The following is a 20,616-nucleotide window of genomic DNA, read 5'->3' on the forward strand; positions in this document are numbered from 1 at the left end:
TGGTACACCACTGAAAATGAAGGACTCTCTCTGAATACACCTTGTACACTAAAAGCACATGGCTCCCCCGCTCCTCCAAAGAATCCTGGAAACTGCAGTTTATAGAGCTACAATATCCAGCACGTTAACAAACTACAGTTTCCAGGATTCTTTGGTGTGTGTGGGGGAAGTCATGTGCTTTAAATGTATGGGGTGTACACAGCCTGAGGGTGTGCAGCAGTATGGTAAACCAGGGGTGGGAAACCTTTTGGGGCTGCATTTCCTCCTGGGCCACCTTCTTGGAGCCACATGCCAGTGGAAGGCGGGGCTAAAGGCAAAAGTAGGCAGAGAAATAGATGTGATTGTCACCATTCTACAGTAGACTACATTCAGTCAAAGGTTTCTATGCACACTCCCCACCCCACCTCTCTGTCCAGGCAAGCAAGTGGTATGATCACAGCTCAAAAACATGCGAAAGCACTCAAGGTGGTTGTGGAGCAGGTCCAAGTGAGAGGTGTAGTTGGGGGGGAGGTGGCCTAGACAGAGTCCCAAGGGCCAGTTAGAGAACATTTAGCTCCCTGGCTTGAGGTTGCCCATCCTTGTGCTAAACTGGAACATAGCATGTGGCAACAACATTCACACAGCCATCTTGCATGTCCCAGGTTCCAACCATGGAACCACTAATTTAAAAAAGAAAGGTCTCTCTGCCTAAGGCCTTGCAGAATTGCTGCCAGGCCATAGGCAGCACATTAAGTAGGAGCTCAGGCAAGATGACCACCAAGATCCCTTCCGACTCCAGAATGCTATGATTTTACTGGGAGAGATGCATCAGGGTCTGATGAGGTATAAGGCAGCTTTGTTAGGTTCATCTCACCATAGGTTGTTTGAACTTGTGACTGTTCTAAGGTGAAATGATTGTGTGAACTTGCCCTTATGTGGAAGTCCCAAATTTAGGGTATATAGGCAAGAATAGCGGAGACGGCAGGCACTCTGCACATGCTCAAAGGCTTAGTTCTTATTCTTACTTCACATATCCCAGGGCCAAAGCCCTTATCAGCAAAAGGACTAAAGCCTAAAGGGGCATATCTTCTACAATTTGCACAGAGAGTGGACCTTATTGGCTGTGACTTAGGGAAGTGGGAAGGGGCCAAACTGAGAGGCAGAATATATTATCAGCACCATAAATTTCCTTCCTTTGTTTTAAATGTGTTGTTGTTGTTGTTTAGATGGGGAGAAACTTTGTGATTTGTCTGGATTATTTCACCATTCAGAAAATAAATATTATTTTCCCCTTCACCTGGAAAGGTTTGTAAACGCATTCTGATCGAAGCTGCATTTTAATAAGCTAGCTAGCAAGCATGCACAGTTACTTCCTTGCCTCTCAAACAGTGCATCATAATAACACTATCCTAACTACAGACATCGTCTGAAATCCCTGTTGACAAAAGGTGGAGTCAGGTCTTTTGTATTTGTAGCCTAATGAAAGTGACTTCACTTGCTTGCCCTGTGGAAATAATTCAAAAACAGTGCGTCTCTCAAAAGGCACTATAATCTAATCACTCCCTTTGCTATTATGGCAAAATGCAGCCACTTTGACCTTGCCTTTATTTCAGCTACTTCCACATATATCATCCATTGCTGCATGTCATTCCTTGATTGTATTAGAGTTAGGAAAGGAAAGATCTGTCAAGGAAGACAAGGAAGACAAGAAGGGAAGGAAAGATTTTGGTTCTCTCAGTTCCTCATTTGTCCAATCCTAAATTCAGTTCTCTACATTTCTGTAACAATTTGAGTTGTTGCTTTTAAAAAAGCATTTTAGTGTGAATTTCTTCTAATACATCTTTGTATGCAGTTTTGACTAAAGTGCATAGTTTTGCAAGCAATTTCTTCTCATAAAATGCAGTCTGCATGTTATTTTCACTCATATATTCTTTTTTATGCATACTTTCCCCTAACATCTGCATTTCTATAAACATTGTTTAGTTGGTGAACTGCACTGTAAAATTCATATAAGTCCAAATTTATTTATTATTTGATTTATATCCTGTCCTTCCTCCCAGTGTTTTGGTTCTCCAGTTGCTTTGGAAAGTGCAAATTTGATAGATCTGGCTTGAAATGTGAACTGATTCACACTTCTCGACCATCTCTAATTAAAGCCAAACCTGATGCGTTGCGAGGATCTATGAAGACGATTGTATTAATATTGAGGGATGGGACACTGAGGATCTGGCCTGAAGTACTAGGGCAGGGATGTTGCCCTTTTCTCTGACTCCCATGCCATTTTCTTGAATGAAGTCCCCTCTCCCAAAGCTGCTGTTTGCCTTGCCTCGGAAAATGTATATGTGATCAAAGCAGTATTTACATATTGTTTTTCAGTACTTTAAACCTTTAAAGATCATTCTGTGGATACCAATGCCTGAACTAAATGTGGATTTTTGAAGGGTTCTGCTTTAGTACTATAGTACTTTAAAAGATGAGTACAGTTGCCCCCTTATCACCCAGGCTGTGACCCACTCTACCAGCCTTCTCTGTCTGCCCCTCAGAACTCTCCCCAGGCCACACCCCTTCTCCCCAGGCCACACCCCTCACAAGCCTTACTTCACAATCTCCTGAAGTGCTTTTCTCTGACTGGAATGTGTCCCTGAACTCCGATAATGCCTCTTGATTGCCTGGATGGAGGAGAGGGAGGTATGCAAGTGTGTGTAGGATCTAATCTAGACTACTGTGTAAAGGTATATTTTGTATTAATTGCTCCACCCACTTTTGCCTCTGGCTTCACCCACCACTACATGTGAACCCCCAGAAGGTTGCCCAGAATGTGGCCCTTGGTCTTAAAAAGGTTTGCCATCTCTGCACTGTACAAATACTCTGTCCCTTAGATGTACAGAAGGAAGAAATTCAAAAATCACAGCATATCCCTTTACAGAGCTGCTATGTCAGGTAAATTGCAGCTATCAAACATTTTACTGCAGTTCCTGTGATCCTAAGCAATTATCATTTTGTCGTGCTTTCCTTTACTCTGCGTATATGTTCTTTGCTTACAGTTTGGCCACAACTCTCAAGTCTGGGTCAAAAAGGACATTCCGGTCAATGGGGAAATTGCCCAAATATTTACTCTAATGATCAGGCCCCAGCTACAGTTTGCAGTGACAATAAACAGCAGCAATAGTTAAAATAGTGTACTGTAGTCCTACAGTGTTTTAAAAATTCTTCTGAAAGTGATAGCAGAAATTCCAACACTGTATCTATATTAGAACAGATTTATTTTCTTTATTAGAAAAGGCAAAAACCATTCCCTGCAGATCAGAAAGGCGATATACTGTTGTTAGTAGACATCTGATCGTACATCCAGCTACAAGTGGGGAGACTATCTATCCATGAAGATCCAGGCCAGTATGCCACAAACAGAAAACAGATGGGTTGCAGAAAGATACCTGTACCTCTAGTAGCTCCATACAATTTAAGCACAGTTTATTTAATGTAGTTCTTCCTGTTATGAAATAATCAGTAGTGTAGTGACAAAATCAGAAGTGCACAGCCCCTTATAGCTACGGACCCTCACTCACTTGCCTGCTCTCTGTCCTCATCTCCACACTCCCTAGTCCTTCCCACGTGCACCTTCTCCCAGAACAACAGATATCTCTAGGAGCCAATCAGCATGCAAGGGGAGCATGTTAGAATGTGTTAGCTACTGAGAAGAGTCTTCTCGGTGACTGTCTCATCTCCTTTCATTCTGATTGGCTCTAATCTGCAGGAAAGAACAAGGAAGCATGTAAGAAGACTCTTCTCAGTGGTTAACACACTCCCCTTTCATGCTGATTGACTCATAGGATGCTGGAAACATAGGGATCTGGCTGGGACCCTGCTCCCAAAAAAGTAAAGGGTATAAGACTCCCTGAGACCCTGGACAACTATATCCCTGGAATTAACATGAGATGGATTTTGCCACTCTAGACAGTTGTTCCTCCCCCTTTTTTTTTGCTGCAAACCCCTAGGAAATTCTTTTTTCCTGTTCAGTTTCCTAGTTCACATTGGTCTGAAACAAAACATACAAGATACAACATAGATTCCTATGATACTTTCGGGTCTCATTGAGGGGCTTAAGTAGTCTCCTCCCCCTTCTCCCCATCTAATCCTTAAGATTAAATAATTATAAATATTTTAAAGTACAAGGCAGAATACACAGCTTGGCTTCTCTGGGGCAGCCTCTTTCCTAAACTTTATAAGCCCTTGTAGTAAAGAAAAGTATTTATGACATTCCATTCTTCCTGCTCCTGTTGAAGCAATATGCTCCGCATAAGGAATGTGCTCACATCCTTAAGCATCAAAATCCTTGAGTATCATGTGAGTCCTTGCACATTATACACACTTTTAAGGCTTTATTTCTGTTACCCACCCATTCATGTGCAAACACCAGAGATTATCTGTTTCTTTAATACTGAATACAAAGCATTATAGTGAACTTTAGAGAAAAACAACCCTGAGATTATCCCATTAGCAGCATTTTGTGGTGGGCCATAAGTCTGCTGCAAGCTGTGGTTTGTTTTTTTGCTTTCAAAGTCACTTCTGTCTCCAGATTCATCTTGGCAAAATGTTCAAAACCAATTCACTCCATGATTCCACCTGGACAGACTTTTATAATTGCCTTTTGTTGACTGCTAAACCCCAAATGGTAGATTTACGTCCGCACCAAAGAGCAGTTCAGTTCATGCCATTTTGAAAAGACACCCCCTCCTTCCTTGTCCAGAAGAGCCTCAATTACTTTCTGTACTCACTATTGACTGTGTATTATACAATGCCAGTTCGATATATTGCCAAGGCAAAAGATTAACATCAATTATTTTTCCAAAGAAATCCCACAGAAAGAAGCCTGTGTCTAAGTGCTCTGCTGGATTGCTGCCTAATTTTGATGCACGGGATGAATGATTTACATAGTGAAATCGTTGTCTCTCTTTGGGCTGAAGCTGAAAAGGAAGGCAAAGCCGTAGCGAGACCACCATAATAAAAACGCAAAACTAAATGCTCCTGATAAATCTCTAACTCTTATAAAGACTGATCAGGTTGTCGTGCTGATTTCTTCATGCCTGCCTCACCGGTGGCCTCACCTGCTGCTCTCATGTAATTAGTCTTAAGACATCCTCAAACAATTAGAACTGCTTAGCCTTGCCCAGATTGCTGGCAGTCGCTTTTGAAGTTCTGTGCATTAATGAGAGGAAATGGGACATTTATTGAAAACTGGTGCCATGGCTTAAAACAGAGTCCTTGAAACAGGAAGGAAGTTATTAAAACTTCATTCATTTAAGCCATGTGTGGCAGAGCTGGCTTCAGCGGAACTGGAGAACATTCACCTACAAAAGCAGTGTTAAAATAGAGCTGGACTGCTGAGTGTAGTGTTTCAGTGGGACTTCTAAGCCCTTGCCACTAGCCACAGAGCTCAGCCCCAAAGAGGTTTACAATGGGGTTGTGCTTTCCCCTTCACCGCCTCATCACCACTATTCCAAAGTCCCAACCCACCTCTTTCGAAGGGAAAACAGAAATATTTTTCATCCTTCCCCCAAACCCAGCAAAGGATAGACCTATCACTGGCTATAAACTATAATACTGAGGAGTAGAACTTCCATGTTCAGGGACAGTAAATGTCTGTTTGCCTGATGCTATCTCCATTGTGCTCTCTATGGCCTCAAACAGATTCCCCTCCCCCTCTTTATGGTTGAGGTCCTCTTAGCTCAGGGGTAGGGATTCTGTGGCCTTCCAGATTATTATTATTATTGTTGTTGTTGTTGTTGTGTTGTTTTGTTTTGTTTTGTTTTGTTATTGTTATTGCACTTATACACCGCTCCATAGCTGAAGCTCTCTGGGCGGTTTACAACAATTAAAAACAAATATATAAATTTAAAAAAAAAACATTTTTTTAAAAAACAATTTAAAAACACATGCTAAAATGCTAAAATGCCTGGGAGAAGAGGAAAGTCTTGACCTGGCGCCGAAAAGATAACAGTGTTGGCGCCAGGTGCACCTCATCAGGGAGATTGTTCCATAATTTGGGGGCCACCACTGAGAAGGCCCTCTCCCTTCTTGCCAGACTCCCAGCTTCCCTTGGAGGAGGCACCCGGAGGAGGACCTTTGATGCTGAGAATAGTGTACAGGTGGGTTTGTGTCGGGAGAGGCGTTCCATCGGATATTGTGGTCCCAAGCCGTGGAAGGCTTTATAGGTTAAAACCAGCATGTTGAATCGAGCTCGGAAACATACAGGCAGCCAATGCAAGCGGGCCAGAATTGGTTTTATATGTTCGATCCCTGTTACCAATCTGGCCGCTGCATTTTGCACAAGCTGCAGTTTCCGAACCGTCTTCAAAGGCAGCCCCACAGAGCGCATTGCAGTAATCTAACTTGGAGGTTACCAGATATCATTGGATTGCAGCTCCCAGAATCCCTGACCACTGACCATGCTGATTTATTATTTATTTATTTATTTCGTTTCATTTCTAGACCACCCATAGCTAATAGCTCTCTGGGCGGTGTACAAAACTGGATTAAAATACAATAATATAATAAAATCAATAACACATAGCAGCAAGTTAACTAACAAAATTAAACGTAAAAACATTAAAATGCCTGGGAGTATAGCCAGGTCTTAACCTGGCGCCTAAAAGAAAGTACCGTAGGCGCCAGGCGTATCTCCTCAGGTAAGCTGTTCCAGAGTTCGGGGGCCACCACAGAAAAGGCCCTAGAACTAACAACAGTCCTCCGGGCTTCCTGATGAGTTGGTACCCGGAGGAGGGCCTTAGATACTGAACGAAGTGAACGGGTAGGTTTGAGCTGGTGGGAGCTAGAGTCCAACAACCCCTGGAGGGCCACAGATTCCCCACCCCTGTTTAAAAACTAGAGATGCCAGGGATTAAACGTTGTGAATGCAAAGCATGCCCTCTGCTACTGTGCTATGGTTCCTTACATTGCTTCTCTTGGCACAGTATAGCCCTGCCTACTGAACAATCCATTATAGTCAGAGCTGGCCCTACCATTAGGCAAAGTGAGGTGACCGCCTCAGGCAGCAGATGCTGGGGGACAGCAATGGTAACCTCTGGTTGTTCCACCTATTCCACCCAGCTGTTCCTTTATGTTGGAGGACAGAGCTATGGATGCTACTTGGCCAGTCCTGGTCACAACCCTAAACAAAGCTGCTGCCTCGGGTGTAGTGGATGCTTGTGCCATCAAGATTCAATTGCCAGTCAAGCCAAATTTTCTCTGTGGAATGGGAAGTGGGCACTACCTTGCCCTTTGCCTCACGCATCAAAATGTCTTGGGCTGGCCCTGACTATACTCCTTCCAGTTTTGCCAGTATTGGTATGCTTTGGGGACATATTAGAAGTATTTATTTATTTTATATCTTAGAATTGTGAATACTTATTCAAGATGGTGCTCACATTTACATGCGCTCACAACCAAACCCACAGTTTTCACGTCTTCCCTGTACTAAATAAGCTTTGTCTCATGCCCTCTCACCAGGCCACCCTACTTAGCCAGGAGATGGAGACAGCACAGAGCTCACGCCACTGAATATTCTTGTATCTTTACCCCAGACCAAATAGGATTGGCAGGTGGAAATAAGAGCTTTCTTCTTCACACTTGCTTAGCTGTATGCCCAGCTAGGTTCAGGATCATTGGCCTTCTTTCATCTGATCACCCAAGGAGCTGCCAGTGGTTAACACTACAAAGTATGAAGCTGCCTCCAGAATGCTGCATCTACCATTACCATCAGTCAACTGCTACAGTCGTATTTTTGAAGACATGCTTTTTCCACAACATTTCCCTCATCGTTAAAGCTGGATCCCGTCTCCTCTGTTATAATGCTTAATTGCATTTCTGTACTTTATGCTGCTATTCTTTGTAGCTTGTATCAATAGTTTTATTGTGTATTGTAATATTTGTGTTTTTCCATTTCCTGTACACCACTTAAAGATATTTTATATATTAAGCGGCATAGAAATGATCTTGAATAAAACATTTTTTAAAAACATATTTTGGCATTCTCCAAGCAGCATGAGCTTACAAAACTGTGCATCAGTTTCATTAAAAGAGCAAAATGGTTACAAAGGGAACTGTAAGAGTGCAAAAATCACTTTGTCCCTAACAGTTTCATCTAGCAGACTGGCAAAATCTATGTACAGAATTGTGTAAGCACCAACAAAGATGTCTAGAAGGATTGCACACAGTCTGCATGTGAAATATCTTTACACAAACATTCTCTAGTTTTTCAACCAAAAGTTATGCTAACTACTTGTGGATTACAAATTCCAAAAGCTAATTTTTCTCAAGATAAACAATGTGTTTTCCCACTTTCATATAAGGTTAGTCTAGCAAAGATCCACAATGAATCATTTAAGAGTCAGATGCAATTATCCTAAAATGAATACAATCAGTTAGAAAACGTGGTTCTACCCATAACAAAGTAATTGTGAACAATGATATACCCAGCATCAACTGAACATATCCATGTAGTATGTGTATGAATGCAGACTGCTTTAGGTCCTACAAAGAAAGTTCTCCCATGAAGAAAAAGAATGGTATGTATGGTCAGCATACATGAAGATCTATGTGCAGATCTCATGCTTTTCCCTGTAAGGAGGTGGTTTCCATATCAGGAATTTCTGGGCTCATCATCCACACTGGAATTTAATGTGTCTGTCTGTCTGTCTGTCTGTTTGTTTGTTGCAGTGTCCACATGATGTCCTTCTCATCCAAGTGGCAGCCTGGCCTCCACCTCCCCCACTTAATTTGGATTTTTCCCAATCCATGGACAATCCGATAAGGGAAGACAATCCAATATAAATATCCATGTTACCTGATTCTGGATGTACCGAAGTGCATCTTGTGGATGGCTTTTTCTACATGTGTGGTGACATTTTGCTGGGTGCCATCTATCGTCACACCCCCTAGTTCCATTTTGTCTCTATCAGCCTAAAGGCACAGGACAGAACCTGCCTTTTTTCACTGGTTGTTGCTGAAGGCACATTTGCAGTATTGTTTTTATTTTTATTTTTAAAGCAGCTCTTTTGCGCAGAACTGTCCTTGCACAAAACAGTTGTGTTAAAAGCAAAAATAAAAATTTCCCTCACAGATACAGGCCATGGGATAGGAAAAAGGGAGGAAGCAGCAATCTTTCATGTAAATGATTCCAAATCCTTGCCTGGTTTGGAGAGGCACACACATTTTTTATTACTGACTGCTGTTTTGTGCAAATCTGGCATGCTCACAATGGACCTCAGGTTTCTAGAAGTTATGGTGGGTGAGAAAGTATAAATTGAGGGGAGGGAACAGCAACACCCACCACAACTATATCCCATCAAGCACTGCCCATTAGTGTGGATGGAAAACAGTGAGAGGCATAAAAACTGGAAACAGCAAGAAGAAAATTGAAAGCACTCATGTCTGGATGAAGGTGCACAAACGTGCACATGGAAACAGGAACCCACATATTTTATTTATTTATTATTTTATTTATACCCCACCCTTCCTTCCAGCAGGAGCCCAGGGTGGCAAATAGAAACACTAAAAACACTTTAAAACATCATAAAAAGACCTTAAAATATATTAAAGCAAAACAACGTTAAAAACATTAAAAAAAACCCTTTAAAATCATCTTTAAAAAAAGGGTTAAAGATATTAAAAGACATATTAAAAGCAATTCTAACATAGACTCAGACTGGGATAGGTCTCAACTTAAAAGGCTTGTTGGAAGAGGAAAGTCTTCAAAAGGCGCCGAAAAGATAGAGAGATGGCGCCTGCCTAATATTTAAGGGGAGGGAATTCCACAGGGGAGGTGCCACCACACTAAAGGTCCGTTTCCTATATTGTACAGAATGAACTTCCTGATAAGATGGTATCTGCAGGAGGCCCTCACCTGCAGAGTGCAGTGATCGACTGGGTATATAAGGGGTAAGACGGTTTTTCAGGTATCCTGGTCCCAAGCTGTATAGGGCTTTTTATTATTATTATTATCTAAAATTTATTAGATGCCTATCTGGCAGGTAAGACCTGTCACTCTAGGCGACGTACAATAAAATACATATCGAAATACAAATTACAGCATACTAAAACAAATTACAGCATATAAGTAAAACAAAAACAACATAAAAATCAGAATGAAATTATGACAGCCAGTCCACAGCCTACACTGAATGGCTTTGTAGACCAAAACTAGAACCTTGAACTTGGCCCAGTAGCAAATCGACCAAGGCCGATTCAGTCCCATAACCAGGCCTGAACCCAGACTGGGATGGGTCAAGATAGTCTGTTTCATCCAAGAGTACTTGCAATTGCTGTATCACAACCCTCTCAATCACCTTCCCTAAAAAGGGGATATTTGCAACCGGCCGGAAGTTGTCATAAACCAATGGGTCCAGGGTGGGCTTTTTCAGGAGTGGTCGGATCACTGCCTCTTTCAAGGCACCCAGAACCACTCCCTCCCGCAATGAGGGTGTGCCCTGCCCTATGCGTTGGGCCAGTGACATCTTGAGACAACTCCATGGTCGTCATGGAGGCCATGAAGTCCTGAGCCGGAACACTTGAGGGAGCCACAGCATGGACATTGAAATCACCCAGCACTATCATTCTGGGCTCCTCCAACACCATAGCCGAGACGGCCTCCGCCAGCTCGGCCAGAGAAGCTGCTGGGCAGCAGGGTGGATGGTACACCAGCAGCAACCCTAGTTTACTGTCTCCTCGACCCGACACCAGATGCCGGCCCTCACAGCCAGTTCCAAGACAGAGTGGTTTCCTGGTGACAGAGATAGAAGTTCTGTAGACAACAGCAACTCCCCCCCCCCGTTCCTGTAGCCTGTGCTGGTGTTGCACTGAGTATCCAGGTGGGCAAAGCTAGGTCAGATCAACTCCTCCCAGCTCACTCACCCAGGTCTCGGTAATGCACACCAAATCAGCACCTTCATCCACAATCAAATCATGGATGAGAGTGGTTTTATTGTGTACCGATCTGGTGTTAAACAACAACACACACAGGCCAGTGGGCACAGCAGATGAGCAACATGGAACCCATCCATGAGAGGAGTGGCAGCAAGGAACAAGGCACAGATAGCCTTGCCCTCCTCTTCTACAGTAATTCACCACATCCCCATGGCTATATTTTCCTCTACCCATGATCACTGAAATTGGGGTGGCATCACCCATGTTCCTCTGTACTAAGATTCCTCCTAAACAGCTGATATGGACCCAACACAAGCCCACCAACAAAACCTGCTGTAGCCAATTATCCCAGTGGGCCTCTGCAAGAATTGAGAACAATCATACCATTCAAACTTTTTCACACAGGGCCCATCTACTCCCCCTCCTGTCTCACACCCAGGGAGGGCCAGCCTTCTGTCAGTTACAGACTCTCACTCTGAAGGCATCTGGCGACTTTCTCCTATCATTCAGTTCACTGCACAGGCTCCCACCCTGTGTAGAAACTACAGATGCACCACATGCCCTCCCCACCACCAATCTCCTCTAGACTGGTTTAACAGAAAATTAAAACAAACAAAAAAAGGAAGGTAATAGAAGGGGGGTAGTGCCCGTGCCCTTGCCCTCCAGACTCCCCAATGGGGTCCCCAAGTGGCAACCCATTTTGGTGTCACCCCTTCAGTGGCGACCCCACCGGCAGCAGACCCACCGCCCAAGGGCAGCCAGGCTTTTATGCCTCCTGATCCAGCCAGCAGCAGATGCAAGAGGCTGCAAGATTAACTGCAGCCTCTCTTTGGAGCCAGAGTCAGGCAGGGGGTCCCAGTCCTTGCAGCACTTACCAGGGACTTCAGCTGTCTTGAGAGACAGCACCCCAAAGGAGCAAGCAGCAAGTACCCATATGCTCAGATACTCACTCCCAGGGCAGGTCTTCTTCAGTCCCCTAGTGCTGCAGCTGTTCCATTAATGGTCCAGCGTGTACAGCCTGTAACTTTTGAAGCAAACCTGAAATCCAGCCATAACAAGTACAAAATGCAGGGTGCTTTCTCCCCAAAGTAATGGTTTGGGTTGGGTTTAAAATTGCATAAGGTGCACAATGAATTTCAGCCCAGTGGTAAAGGGGCCTTTCATATTATTCTTCCCTCTCTCCCTCCAAGTAATTTTGCCCAGTTCTATGTCATTCCCTTTATGAAGATCTCTCCCTCAAGGATGCTTCACTCGCACAAACTGAAATCCTGCCCATCTTGAAGCTTGGGCAGAAAAAGAGGCTGATGCCTTTGCAGAGATCTCCAAGGTTAGATACTTGGAATCAAGGAAGGTGTAACTTGAGTGCCTGCCACTACTGGTGATGAGCCACTTGTATCAGCTGAGAAATTATGAGGAAAGCTATGCCCATTGAAATTCCATCTTTTTATAGCTGCTCGACTGAGAGAAGCCCTGCCCTCCTTGGAATCTGGTCACACTAATAGGCAAGTATAGTAATCAACTGCAAGGATGGGCAGACATCAGGTTAGTGGGATCTGCTTTGTTGTTGTTGTTTTTACTAAAACCCTGAGATCCACCAACCAGAAACTGGTTGAAAAGTCACAGACTTAGAATTAAAGATTTCTGAGCCCAGGAATAGTATTTGAGTGCCAGAATGGACAGAGGCTGAACTCATAGTCCTCCCACACAAAAATCCACTCATGGTTACCCTATGCTTTCTTCATTTTAGCAATATGATTTAGGAGAAGGGGAGTCATTTTGTTGCTGCTATTGTTAGACTAATGGGATCTGCTGCAAATCACCCAGAGATCTGCCAGTAGATCCAGATCCAGGAGTGGCATGTGTGGTAGGGCAGGGCCTCCCGGGAATGATGTTTCTGCCACATACTGGGAGGGACAAGGTTGGGGATGTACAGGTGCTCTGGTCGGAGTGCCAGGCTGGCTCTACCACTGCACCTACAAGCCTCAAACTGCCCTCTCTGCCTTGCCCCTTCCCCTCCTTATATGAGGTGGCAACGCTGCTCCCAGAAGACTATTGCTGCGACTCCACCCTGCTGGGTGAGCCGCTCCTGTCCAGATCCACCTTCTGCTCACCCGTGACCTACTGACTCCTAAATTGGAAGACAAGGAAGATCCTCCCCTCTCTTTGTGTGTGACTCTCTCTGTGTATGTGTGTATGGAAATAGATTGCAGTTTGAGTGAGATGAAGAGAGACAAAGAGCTGAGTTTGGGCTCTGGAAGAATCGTAGGGTGCTGGCTGCCACCCTAGAGAAATGATGTGGGAACAGTGGACTTTGGCTCTCTGCTGGAATGTTTAAGCTGTGCCTCCATGCATGTTCAACCTGTATAGCTGTAAATAAATGCAAATACAACAAAAGGTGAATAAATCACTCTAGTGACCTCCTTCCAAAGGGAAGCAAAACTACATGTTTTGAATTTCTCACTGCTTGGAGAAATGGAGTGTACACACACACACACAGAGAGAGAGAGAGAGAGAGAGAGAGAGAGAAAGAGAGAGAGAGAGAGAGAGAGAGAGATCTTTTGGTAAAAAATGAGGCCCTGGTACTCATATCAGAGCAGTGGTTGCCAGCACTAAATGGGCAGCAAAAAAAAGTGCCAGTACCCCGTACCAGATATATATCTATGTGTGTGACATCCACCAGATTTGTTTCTTGGAGTCTGAGAGTTACATTCCTGCAGGAGGGCAGAGCGCTACTGCACTCAGGTCATGCTTTCAAGCTTTGCATAGGCATCTTGTTGGCCACTGTGAGAACAGGATGCTGGCCTAGATGGGCTATTGGCCCAATCCAGCAGGCTCATCTTATGTTTTTATGCGGCAACCCACTGTTGTGGTAGGATGAAACAGCTGCAGTGAAAATACTAAGCATTCCGACTGAGGAATAAAAATGAGGCTGGACATACTGCGCATACATGAAGCCATACCTAGATTTCATTGTGCACTTTCAGGCTCTTCAATACCACAAAGATGTCAACAAGTTAGAAGGAATTCAGATAAGAGCCACATAAATAATTTAAAAGCTGAAGGATTTGATTTACTAGGGAGCATTAAACAGCAAAACATGCCCAGCTTAGCCAAATGACAGCTAATGAAGTTGAGGCAGAGGAGAAATGATAAGGGTCTACAAGCATTTCCAGAATACCCAGCCTCCCAAACACAAAAAAACACTCCATTGCACAGAATTAGATTACTGAAGGTGATATAAAGGATAGGAATAATGAGGTGAAAGAAAACAGAGATATATCCAAGTTGAACAGTGGAGGGGGGGGGAGAGGTCGGACAGAAGAGAAATGTCTTAACTGAGAAACTTTCTAACCACAAAGACAGACATCTGTCTTAGAAAAGAGTGGCACAGGAGGAAAGAAAACAAATCAAGAAGCAGAATATTAGAAATGTAGAGAGCAAAACATGAGAATGATAGGAACAAGCATGAACCTACAAGGAAGCAGTAGGAACGTAAGAAGAGCCCCGATGCATCAGGCCAAAAGCCCATCAGGGTCCAGTATCCGATTCCCATAGTGAAGCTCTCAAGCAAGACTTGAGCACAACAGTGCTGTCCCCACTTGAAATCAAAGGATCATTAACTTCAGAATAATTCAGTCTAGAAAGTTTATGAAATATATAGCGTTCTGCATATGACTGGAATCCAATAAAAACATAAGGGGAGAGAACAGTTCATCAGATAGGACTGGCTCTACTGAATAGTTTGCACCAGTCTCGGGCTTTGGCAATGTGAGTGCCTTACCAGTTGTCGGGTGAAGCTACTTTTGTCCTGGGCCTCAATGGGTCTCCCCTGAGAATGAATACCACTACAAGCGGATAGCAAGCTTTTATCATTCGGTGGGAGGGCAGCAATGACAGCTCCTTGGCTATATCTCCAGAGCCCCCTCTGTTTTATTCTGTAGGAAGATAGAGCTGTGTGGCCTAAACTAATTTGCTGCCGACTGGTGCAGTGGTCTGATCAACTTTTATATATGAAAGGAGGAATGTTGTCTTTCATTCCAAGAAACAATGTCTTGGGCCGGTCCTTGGCTGTCTAGGGATGGGAAGATCTGGGCTTAGAATCTCACTTAGCCATGAAACTTGTGGATGATCATGGGCCAGTTTCAGTCAAAGAGTAGCTGGGAAGATTAAGGGAGTGGGGGAGAGAGCAGAGGCCACATCTGTACAAAAATTGAAAGCACAATTCTCGGAGTAGTTCAACAGTCAGTCCCTCTTCCCCAGGAACTCTGGGAACTGTAGTTCTGTTAGGGGAATAGGGGTTATAGTGAAATGTGTCTTAAGTTACATTCACAGCAAAGAAAGAGTCAACTTTTTCTAGAAGGTATTACACACCCTAGGGGGAGCTAGACTGTTTTAGTTACTCAAGTTAGTTAGTCAGTGTTGTGTGTGCTGGGTGAGGCCTAACACAGAACAAACTCAGATGTTTTACTGTTTAAGAATTATTACATAAAGAAGCTCTATTTTATTCTCAGTGTCATCCCGATCAATATAACAGGGGTCTCTAACAACCCTCAGCACCCTTTACAAGCTACAGTTCCCAGGATTTATTTATTATATTTATTTATTTGTTAAATTTTTATACCGCCCCACTAGCATAGCTCTCTGGGCGGTGTACAACAAAGAAATACAAATATATACAATAAAATCCCATAATAAAATACAACAACAATATAAGAGAGTAAGAAAACTAAAAACAGTTACAGCACATGTTAAAACTAGATTAAGTTAGATTAAAATGCCTTGGAAAAGAGGAACGTTTTGACTTGGCGCCGAAAAGATAGTAACGTCGGCGCCAAGCCCACCTCATCGGGGAGACTGTTCCACAGTTCGGGGGCCAACACTGAGAAGGCCCTAGTTCTTGTTACCACCCTCCGAGCTTCTCTATGAGTCGGAACTCGGAGGAGGGCCTTCGATGTAGAACGTAGTGTACGGGCAGGTTCATATCGGGAGAGGCGTTCCAGCAGGTATTGTGGTCCCGCGCCGTATAAGGCTTTATAGGTTAAAACCAGCACTTTGAATCTGGCCCGGAAGCATATTGGAAGCCAGTGCAAGCGAGCCAGAACAGGTGTTATGTGTTCGGACCGCTTGGTCCACGTTATCAGTCTGGCCGCCGCATTTTGCACGAGCTGTAGCTTCCGAACTGTCTTCAGAGGCAGCCCTACGTAGAGCGCATTGCAGTAATCCAATCGCAAGGTTACCAGAGCATGTACAACTGATGTGAGGTCCTCCCTGCTCAGGATTCTTTGGGAGAAGCCAAGATTGTTTTCTCCTGGGCCTCAATGAGTCTCCCCTGAGAACTAATACCACTACAAGTGGTTAGCAAGACTTTATCATTAAGTGGGAGGGCAGCAATGACAGCCTCCCCGGCTGTACCTCCAGAGCCATGTATCATAGTGTATAGTACAAGTGGGGTCAAAGTGGGATAAAGTATGTAATTTTTTAAAAAAATGTTGCTACAATGAAATTTATGAGAACCTGACCAAGCTGCTGAAGGAAGAGGAAACTAAACCAGAGTGCAGACTCCTGGAGAAGAGGTCATGGTTTTACCCTTTCTCCGGTCACTCTGTTGCTGTTCTGAACTGAGGTAAGCTAGGGTCTGACTTCATGTTTCACCTGAACCTGGGCTCATGGCTTAGCTCGCCCAGACAAACCACGGCTGCAAACCATATGACAAATTTGGTTACAGCTCATTGTTTGGGAAGAATTAAACCATGAGCCTGGATTCGGAGAAACCGTGGCTTAGCTCAGCACAGAGCAGCAGCATAATGACTCGAGGAGAAGTAAAGTTGTGGTCTTCTTTCTGGGAGCCCACAAATGTACTTGTTTTGTCTTGTGCTAAGCCATGGACTGACTTAGCAGTATGTGCAAACCAAGCCAACAGCTGGCAGCAGGTCCTCAGGATTTCAGATAATCTTTGGTTTTCCCAGTCCTACCAGGAGATGCCAGGGTTTGAACATGGGACTTTCTTCATGCAAAGCAAACCACTGCACTATAGTGCTTTCCTTCTGTGCACTGCCAAGGGGGAAAAAATGAACATAAGAACATGAAAAGAACCCTGCTGGATCAGACCGAAGGAGTGTGTGTGTGTGTACACACACACACACCTCATTCTGTTTCTAACTGTGGCTAACCAGATGTCTGGGGCAAGTTCACAAGCAGGAATTGAGTACAATAGGACTCTCCCCGCCTCATGTTCCTCAGCAATTAGTATTCAGAGTATCCTGCCTTTGATTCTGGAGGTAGTACACAGCCATCATGATCAGTAGCCATTGATATTCCTATGCTCCATGATTTTGTCTAATCCCACTATTAATAACAATAATAAAGAATAAAGAAGATATTATAGACATGATATTCTAAGTCTCGACTATACAGGACCAGTCCCATGTAAAGGAGATATGTGGCAGACCGCTGGAAATGCTCTCAGGTGGCAACACCTGCACACAGGGACCCTAAAAGCTTAGTAAGTCATGTGCCACCTGGACTGCCCTGATCATTTGGCACGTTTCCACACTACTGCTGCATAGTCCTGGAGGGAGGGGCTCTCCATTTGATCCACATTTTCCACAGTGTTTACAGGCCACTGCATGGAGTCACAGACACAGAGAAGAATGTCAAGCTGGCTTCTGTGTGGTTGGGCTGATATATGACAAATGGTTTGTCAAACTTTCCTACATGCACCATCTACATTTTCTGCAAGCGGATATCACTCTTCTTCTTCTACATGTTTACTGTACTCGGCAGGATATGGGGTTGTATGCAATTAAATTATACTCAAGTTAATACACATAAGTTAGTAATGCCCATTATTTTCACTGGGTCTACTCCGAGTAAGACTAACAATGGATACAACCCCATGAGCCTACTGTAAAATACAAGCTCAGTGACGGTGTGTTGTGGTTAGGGATGGTGAACATGTCAATTTCACTTTCTTTCAGTTTATCACTTTTTACTCTTAGGTTTGGGTTTCCATATTTCCACAGTTTGATATTTTTGAGAGGGAACAGGGAAGTCCTCATGAAAAATTTCCAGCATTTTAGTGCAAAATTCTCCTAGTATACCCATTTTTGTACATAATTTTGCCTAACGTACACATTTTTGCAAAGCAATTTTCCTGAATATAATGCATTTTATCACTAATTATTTTTGACAAATATATGTATGTATATGCACACTTTTCCTTAGTATATACATTTTTGTACATGTTACTTGGTGGAGAGCTGGACTGCAAAATTCAGTAAAGTGCAAACTTCAAAGGATGGCTGTGTTTCAGATTACATATTGTTCCAAAAAGTGTGAATTTAGTTAAGTTCGCCTTTAAATGTGACCTGAATCAAATTTCTCCCCCCTCCCTAGCTGTAGTCCATTGAATGGCCTGGAAATACTCAGTGCTGTCCAATTGTTGAAGCTTGGTAGGCGTGGACCTGACCAGAGTCAGCATGATCAAGGCAATCCACAGGAAGAGATATACATAGTATTTGGAAGAATTTACACAAGCCTAGCTTAAACAGAGACACCACATGTTGGGAGAAAAAGTGGGGGGTGGCAAGAGGAGGGAGCAAAGAAGACCGGATAGCAGAGAAACGAAGATATATTTCAAACAGACTGAGGCAACTCATTCCTTCTCCAAGCTTTATCAGATGGCTGGGCTCCACAGACATAAATCATCAGGTTGGAATGGATGACAGAAGTCACTAGCTACAGAGATGCAGATTTAGATTTAAGTGCAAGAGATTGTATAACCTTCCCTGAGCAATGTATTTCTCTGCCTATCTGGGCTTTTTCTTAAAAAAAATAAAAATAAATTGTAGATATATCTATACTCCAGCATTATAAGCCATATGACTTTGAGAAAAACAGTTTTCTATTTTCCTTATGGAAGTCTTTATGATAGTCGAAAACTGTCAGCATATTCCATTGAAGCTAGTGCAGCACAGTGTCGAAGACTGTGCCATGAACCAAATCTCATCTTTATTACAGGGGTCTTGGGCAAGCCTCAGCCTCTCAACTATCCATTTTGGGAAAATAATGCTTATGTATCTAGCTAGGCTACTATAAAGATCACACAGACACGTAGAAAAGTCCTTTTGCACTTTCTAAAATTACATATATAAATGCTTAATAGTATTCCTGACATTTGCTTGTCTATGGGCCAGAAACACTATCTGAACAAATGAAGGGTGGCTATTAAGGTAAGACTTGGAGCCAAATTAATGAGTTGGGAAAGATAAGCAACTTGTGCCCAGCTCACAACTTAACCTATGCTAAGGATGGCTTCACAAGCTTACCTCTGGAGGAGGTTTCTTCACCACATGTGATTCTCCCCACTACAAATGAACGTGAATGTGGGAAATGTGATATGTTTAGGCTTTTACTTAGAGTGTAGGTGTAAAGAGGTATGTGTGTCATTGTGCACATGCATGCACATAATTTCACTGGCACTTTTTTTTTTGTGCTTCTGTGCATTGTGGGCTGCATCCTGAACTGCAATAAGAGGTCCCAATCAGCTGAGAAATGAACATGAGCAGCTGTAGCATATATTTGTATGTATGGGTCACTTTTCACATTGTGGCTCCCATGTGGGAGAAGTTAATAATAATAATAATAATAATAATAATAATAATAATAATAATAATAATAATAATAATAAATTTAATTTTTGTGTCGCCTATCTGGCCAAAGCCACTCTAGGCGACGTACAAACTAAAATTCAGTAAATTACAATACAATACAGATAAAATACAATAAAATCAGAACGATCATTAATCACAGCAGCATGAAATCAGTTAGGGCGATCAATAGATAATAAAATATCCCAAAAAAGTTAGCCCTCCCCGGAATTCCTGAAGGCCTGTCCAAAAAGCCAAGTTTTTAATGCCCGGCGAAATATATCCAGGGAAGGGGCATGGCGAAGATCGAATGGGAGGGAGTTCCAGAGAGTGGGGGCCGCCACTGAAAATGCCCTCTCTCTAGTCCCTACCAACCTAGCTGTTTTCGTCGGTGGGACTGAGAGAAGGCCCTGTGTGGCTGATCTGGTTGGGCGGCTTAATTTGTGGTACTGGAGGTGCTCCTTCAGATAAACTGGGCCGAGACCATATAGGGATTTAAAGGTTAATACCAACACCTTGAATTGGGCCCGGAAAACAACTGGCAGCCAATGTAGGTGAAATAATACTGGCGTGATGTGATCACGGTGGTGGCTGTTTGTAAGCAACCGAGCTGCCGCATTCTGCACCAGTTGTAGTTTCCGGACCGTTTTCAAGGGTAACCCCACGTAGAGCGCATTGCAGTAGTCTAATCAAGAGGTGACCAGGGCGTGTACCACCAGTGGGAGCTGATGAATAGGGAGGTAGGGTTGCAGCCTCTGTATGAGATGTAATTGGTACCAAGCTGCCCGGCTCACTGCCGAAATCTGAGCCTCCATGGACAGCTTGGAATCAAGAACCACCCCAAGTCTGCGGACCTGATCTTTCAGGGGTAAACTCACCCCATTAAACTGTAGGTCAACAGCACCCAACCTCCCCGTCACCCACAAGTAGCACCTCGGTCTTATCAGGATTGAGCTTCAGTCTGTTCCTTCCTATCCATCCACTCACGGATTCCAGGCACTTGGACAAGGTCTCCACAGCCATCTCTGGTGAAGATTTAAAGGAGAGATAGAGCTGCATGTCATCTGCA

At 43.6% G+C, this 20,616-nt stretch overlaps 1 protein-coding gene across 7 annotated transcripts in view; it reads right to left on the bottom strand.

Moving 5' to 3' along the window:
• DLC1 (DLC1 Rho GTPase activating protein) overlaps window positions 1-20,616 on the bottom strand; it is a 357,215-nt gene that overhangs the window by 186,728 nt on the left and 149,871 nt on the right. The gene's annotated exons all lie outside the window — the stretch shown is intronic.

The sequence above is a fragment of the Rhineura floridana genome, chromosome 9 (assembly GCF_030035675.1).
Source record: "Rhineura floridana isolate rRhiFlo1 chromosome 9, rRhiFlo1.hap2, whole genome shotgun sequence".
Taxonomy (NCBI): Eukaryota; Metazoa; Chordata; class Lepidosauria; order Squamata; family Rhineuridae; genus Rhineura; species Rhineura floridana.